Source organism: Erinaceus europaeus, chromosome 11 (assembly GCF_950295315.1).
Source record: "Erinaceus europaeus chromosome 11, mEriEur2.1, whole genome shotgun sequence".
Taxonomy (NCBI): Eukaryota; Metazoa; Chordata; class Mammalia; order Eulipotyphla; family Erinaceidae; genus Erinaceus; species Erinaceus europaeus.
Genome location: NC_080172.1, coordinates 18262674 through 18269034, shown reverse-complemented (window position 1 = coordinate 18269034; position 6361 = coordinate 18262674). Strand labels below are relative to the sequence as shown.

Here is a 6361-nt window from a genome sequence, read left to right as displayed (position 1 = left end):
GAAACAACCAAAGTTTGAGCCCTGCCCCTACTACACTGTGTATCTTTCCTTCTCTCCTTCTGTCTCTTTCTTTCTGTTTGAAAGAATCAGCCCAGAGCAATGAAGCTCAGTCAACAACAACAAAAAAAGAGTAACCTTAAAAACTTAGAGTATATTTTCTATAGTATATGACTGCGTCAGAGTAACAGTATTTTAGAGGACCAGGTGCCTACTATGCTTTACGTTCATAGCTCTGATATTTCTACAATTTTATAATGAATTTTAATAAGTTAGTAGAGCAGCGATCCTTCACTCCACACTAACATGCAAAGGCATAATTCTATGATTTAGTGTATAGAGCAGCAAAGTTCATAAGACAAATTGGACGATCTGCTTTGATGAGGCATAGTCACAGGGTTCCTTCTATTCTTTTAGGTACTATGATCTGTCATTGACTAAGAAACATTCGTAACTTGTTAGGTCTTTTCAGTTTAATTCATGAATCGGGTTGTGTATATTTTTATGAGAATGAGAAACAAAGGATGTAAAGGGTTTTATACTACTGCAATGTATCTCTCTAGTTGATAATGAATGGTAAATGTTTTTAATCCTACTGTATATTCAAAAATGCCTTAGTAAACAAGAGATTCATGACTAGAAGAGAAAATTGTGAAGCTTAAGGAACATAACATTCTAAAACCTAGGAAAAGTTAGGTAATATGGGTAAGTGCAAAGTGAATGTTTTAAAGTAAATAGCACTTGAATGACCTGGGATGTCAGAACAGGAGACAAGGGTATGTGTTTGTCAATATATCCTTCATGTTTTACAGACTCCTAAGGGAACAAGGGAAGATACAATTTCACCTTTTCTGTGCCAAAACATTTTAATTATATCTTCTTCCAACTACAGCGGTTCAGTAACCAAGGAGCTGACATTGATGCATGTGTTGATAAAGCTGCAAACATTCAAAATGAGATTAACAAAGATTTTGAGCAAAGGGTGACAGCTAATTTTGCACAGTATTCTGCATCTAATTCAGGCCAGGGTAATAATAGAATATTTTATAACTGTTTTGTTATTCAAAAGGACTTTATGATACATTTATGTTTGGATATCTTTGTATCAGACACAAAATTGCCTATTCAGTGGCTTAAAACTATTTACATCTATGTTTTAACTGTGAAACAATATTAAAGGGAAAACCCCTCTTAGTAGAATTTTTTTTTTTTTTGTAATCATACTTTATCCTTGGAACTTTTTGCCTTTACCTTAATTTATCTTGTTCACACTAGCAAAGGAAGGTATAGGGAAGACAAGCATCTATTTTCCAATATTGCTAAGTATGCACTAATCAGATGACCAAGAAAAGTTATATTCAGCTTATTTAATTAATAAAACTGTAGTTTCTTTATGTTCTTGAGCTCCTTTGAGCACATTTCAGTGTATTTCTTTTCTATTCTCTACTTGAAGGCAGCTGACAGTCTTCTTTCACTTTTCTTTTTGTTTGTGAAATTTTCTTTCTCTTTTTTTTTTATCCACTCACTTCTCCATCTGCTTTCACTTTTGTTTGCTTGGGCCGTCTCTCATCCCAACTTGATAATGAGGAATGCAGTGTGACCCTGACCTCTATCAGCCCATGCATGACCTTCTGACTCTACCATATAACCTTTGACCCTCTCTTTGACAGCTTGATTAATTACCCTGTGTTATGATTTATGAGTAAGTGCTATGTAAAAATAATAGACAACAGGTGGTCCTCTGAAAACTTTTTGTAGCATGTTTTCTTTTACTGACTAACTTGATGAGCTATTTGAAGCTAGAAATTTGCTGGAATAATCTATATGGTCCTGTGATGGTATTTTTCCACAATGGAATGAGACATTAGGATTTAGGGGAGCTGTAAGTTGGAGCATGGCTGTGATAAACATTTACCAAAATATCAGGGTGGTGTTACCTAACTTGCACATTGGGATGAAGCAAAAATGGAGTCAAGTGACATTGTAGGCGTTTCAGTCCCAGGTCACGTCTTGAGAAAATTGTTGAAATAATGGAGGGGGCATTTTTTAAGCAGAGCTGCAGCTCCAACAGCTATGTTTACTTTAACGCTTCACTAGTGACTTCTGATTGGTTGTCATGACCTCATCTCACTGTTGCACCTACCAAGTCGCAACAGTCACATATACACACTCTTCTTGTGGAAAAGATGGGAATAAACACAACACATCTTTTTTAGAAAAGATGAATGAACAGTAGTTTGTCAACTTTTAACTATGGATAGATATGGTATATAGATAAAAAAAATTACTTTGGGTTTCACTCCCTTTGAGGATGAGCCACCTATCTTTTTTTTCAAACCAAGTAAACAGAACGTGGAACTTGAAAAATATCATTGGTAAATCTGTGTAAAATGATCTCTTACAGAACCTTATCCAAAGACCAAAATATGTAGTTCCATAGGTCAAGGGACCCTACCCTGACCCCTGACCTCTTTGGTCACATGTGGCTTGCAGTATTGGCAGGTTAATATGCAGAGTTGAGCACTTGCCTCTGATTTTTATTTAGCCAACCACAAAAGATTTGAGAAGATGTAGAACTTATCCTATTTTTTCCCATGTAATTAGCAATTAATTGGCAAATAACCTTGAATAAATACTTTATTTTACGTATCTTTAATTTGTGGGAAAAGTACATTCTGGTTTTCCTCAGGCATTTAAAAATTATATACATGTGAAGGATCTTAATATGCACATTTCTGTACCGATTTAATTTCTTAAGCAAGGTTTTCACTCTGGTTCTTTGCATTTGGCGTCACTTGTCTCTTTCAGACCTCTCTGACCTAAACCATCAATTGTGGATTGAATGATAAATGAACTATTATTTACTACTAAGTGAATCTATGAACTTCAAAGTAAAGGAGGCCCAGAGGCCTGTGTATTCTGTTAAATCACAGCAAGTACTTATGATGAATAAAATACTACGTTTAGCAATAAAATTTCCAAAGTATGTGCTTAAGATCTCATTTTATACCTTAAAACACAGACCTGAAAACGAACATACAATTATAGCTACAGAGGGATAGAAAGATGGAGCTAAAGATAAATCTTACTTCCAGTGTCTACCACCTTGATCACCTTTCTCATCATCTGCTAGACTGTGTGACCCAACATAAGTTAATTAATGACTTTATGTATGCTTTGTCTCCTTAAATGTTGAATATTGGAATTGATTTAGATAAATCACTATAAAAGATGTCAGAAGTTTTATTTATTTAGCTCTGGAATGTGAGATTATGAGTACAACCACTTTATTTTGTTAAAGATAACAGAAGTTCCCAAGCATATTTGAAATGTATCATTTTCATCTTATGAGATATTTAGCATTCTTAAGGAACAATTAAACATAAAAGGAATACTTCTACATAAATATTTATGCTTCTAAGAATTAGCTATGGAGGCTTCCTTATTGTACTGGCAATGTACAGTTCTTTAATATTATAACTGATGCCTTAATTTGTCCTATAGTTTTGTAAAATATCCATGAGTTCTTGCATTCACTAATGGCCACACTAACACTTAATTCTATCTCTGTCAACTGAGATACTGGCAATAGAAATAATTAATTTTTAAAATGGTACTTATTGTCATTTTTATTATGTTAACTAATTTTTTGTTTAAACTTATATTTAACTACTGATGAATTTGTTTGCTTTATTTCACTTTGGCTAATTGCTCTGACTCATTGGTTTCCAGATTTTAATGTTGACTTGAGAAAAATCTGATAGTTACTATATAAAATAATATCTTATAGTGCTTATATCTGACAACAAAAAAGGAGGGGGAAGATGAAGTTTTAACGTACATTTATGGTTAGAGTCTGTATGTGGGATAGTTAACTTTTTTCCTTGCTACAGCTTTCCCCATTCATTCTTTAGAAGCTGAATGTTCTATTGTATTAACTAATTTATCAGAAAAAAATTTAATTGAAAAATGTTAAGTTTTTAAAGGAGAATGGTAGTTGAATTTGCAACAAAGATATTTACTAAAATTAGATCTCATTTCTGCAGAAAATGTTCCTGAATATTTCTTGATTGTTATTCTATTATTTAAATTAGCGGTATGAAATGTCTAAGTGATAAAATATTTTCTAAACAATTCAGCTGTTTAAGGAGAAATGTTCATTGTTGGAATCTAAATGAAAAAAATCTCTAATTGATTTATATAGAGGTGATTTAAAAATAGAATCATTTTTCATCTTTGATGCCTCAATGAAAAATTGACATTGTGTCTTTATAAAATTGGACAAATGAGTCATGTAATTTTCAGTTACATAATCGATAACTTAGACAAATACTACTTATTTGATGATTTATCTGTCTTTTTATAATTATTTGGATGGGACACATCAAATCTCAGTTTCCATTTAAAATTAAGTGGGCACAATAATTTTTCAATTCATGATTTGCAAAAACTGAAGTAAAAATGTTTGAATAAACTTAATATTATGAAAATGTCATTTCTGGTGATTCAATTGTAATTTAGGGTAAGGCTATGTGATTCTGGTGACTAACCATTGTCTCAAGAATTTTCCTTTATTTGGATTTCATTCTATCTCTGTAGAGATGGTTTCATCAAAGTCTCACTTTGTTACCTTAACTTTGAAATTTTTGTATTATCACTAAAATGTAGCAAGTCACTATTTTCATCTCTGTGAATTAAGATTCTATTTTTAGCTTGCTAACTCTTGCATGAGTATGACACGTGTGTGTGTGTGTGTGTGTGTGTGTGTGTGTGTGTGTGTGTGTGTGTGTTTAAAGTTCAATTCACTCAGAGAAGACAGGGGAGAAACATGACAGGAGACCACTTACTCACGGTACAGAATCTAGTAAGGAGGCAATTTTCTTTTTGGCCTATCGTGACCTTTTTTGACTATGTTCCTTGCACCAGAGACAGTGTGCTGAATGCCTCTATTTCACCCTGTTTAGTAGAGTGCAACAGTGTTCTTTAACTTACTTTTGGTGGGAGGAGAAGTTATAGCTGAAATTTGAGAAGGGCGTGAAAAGTTGTAAGAGGCACAAGGAAGAGGGGTAGGAACTTCCTTCAAATGTGATTTTAATAACTAGTCAAGTGTGTCCAACTGTAGAAAATCAGCAAGTGACAATCTGTCTACCTGACACTGATCACAATGAATTACAAGACTTTTGAATAGCTATACAGATTAGAATAAAGCAGGACCAAATAAAATATCTTTTGTTGGTAAAACTTTGACTTAGCGACTAAGAGACTTAGAAAAAGTCTCCTGTGCTCCGATGTAGACATTTAAATTTTTAAAATTTGGAAGTATTGTATAAGCTTTTGAGATAAGTAGAAACACTTATCTCAAAATTTTACGTGAACAGTGTTGAATAATATGGGGTATCCTGTTCATCTGTTTGGTATTTATTATCATATAGCTTTCATCTGAGTAAAACTAATTAATAGCCTAATGATTAAAATTATAACTTCGATGATCTCAAAAACCTACAAACCGTATTATGGTTTTAGACAATAATGTCATCTGATTGAGGAATGAGTGAAGGGAAGTTGAAACAAGTGCAGTGAAGATTTTATGTAGTTTATGAAACTAACTTTAAAAAACTGTCTTCAGCAATGCAGCATATTAAAAATAATACTACTGAGTGTCTGCTAATATTATTTTATGTCTGCTACTGTAAGTTTTTTTTAATTTTATGGTTTGGCAAACAAATCTGAATCTTGAGGTAGAATATCCTACAGTTACAGTTTTAGAGAAAGTTTACTTTAGTAATAATAAGTGGTTTTAAGATTTTTATCACAAAACATGTTTTAAGTATGACTATAGGATTTTGCATGGCACTACTGAGATACAATTAGAATAGGAGTGTAAAAGACAAGGTATATAATAACCTCAAAAATTGCATTCCTTGTGCTTGTTAGTGGTAACTGTTTTTAATTTTTCTCTATTTTTCCATGGCTAGATTATTCCATCAGTTATAGCATGCTTTAATAATATGTTTTCCTAATTACAACCATAAAAATGATTGCATTGCTAGAATTAAATTAGATAGGGAAAAATTTGAAATATTAAGTATTTATTAATAGCTCAGTATGGTATATTTTAAAAATTGGCACATATTTTCTGGCACCAGTCTTAAAAAGAAAATTTCATGGTAGTTGAAAAATGAAACAAATTTCAGGATTAAAGAGTTGTCTCCACATAGTATATAGTAAAGCATTAGTTTATTTTGTTATATTATTTACGTGTCCTCATGAAAGAATAAAAGTGAAAAAATAGCCCCAGGTACACAGGTGAACCTTGTGTATTTCTGATAGTGTGTATATATATATGTAAATCTGTAGAATATTA

General features: G+C 32.4%; 1 protein-coding gene across 6 annotated transcripts in view; it reads left to right on the top strand.

Annotated features, from left to right (window-relative positions):
- Nucleotides 1-6361, top strand: part of ARB2A (ARB2 cotranscriptional regulator A) — a 439389-nt gene that overhangs the window by 167517 nt on the left and 265511 nt on the right. The window lies entirely within an intron of this gene.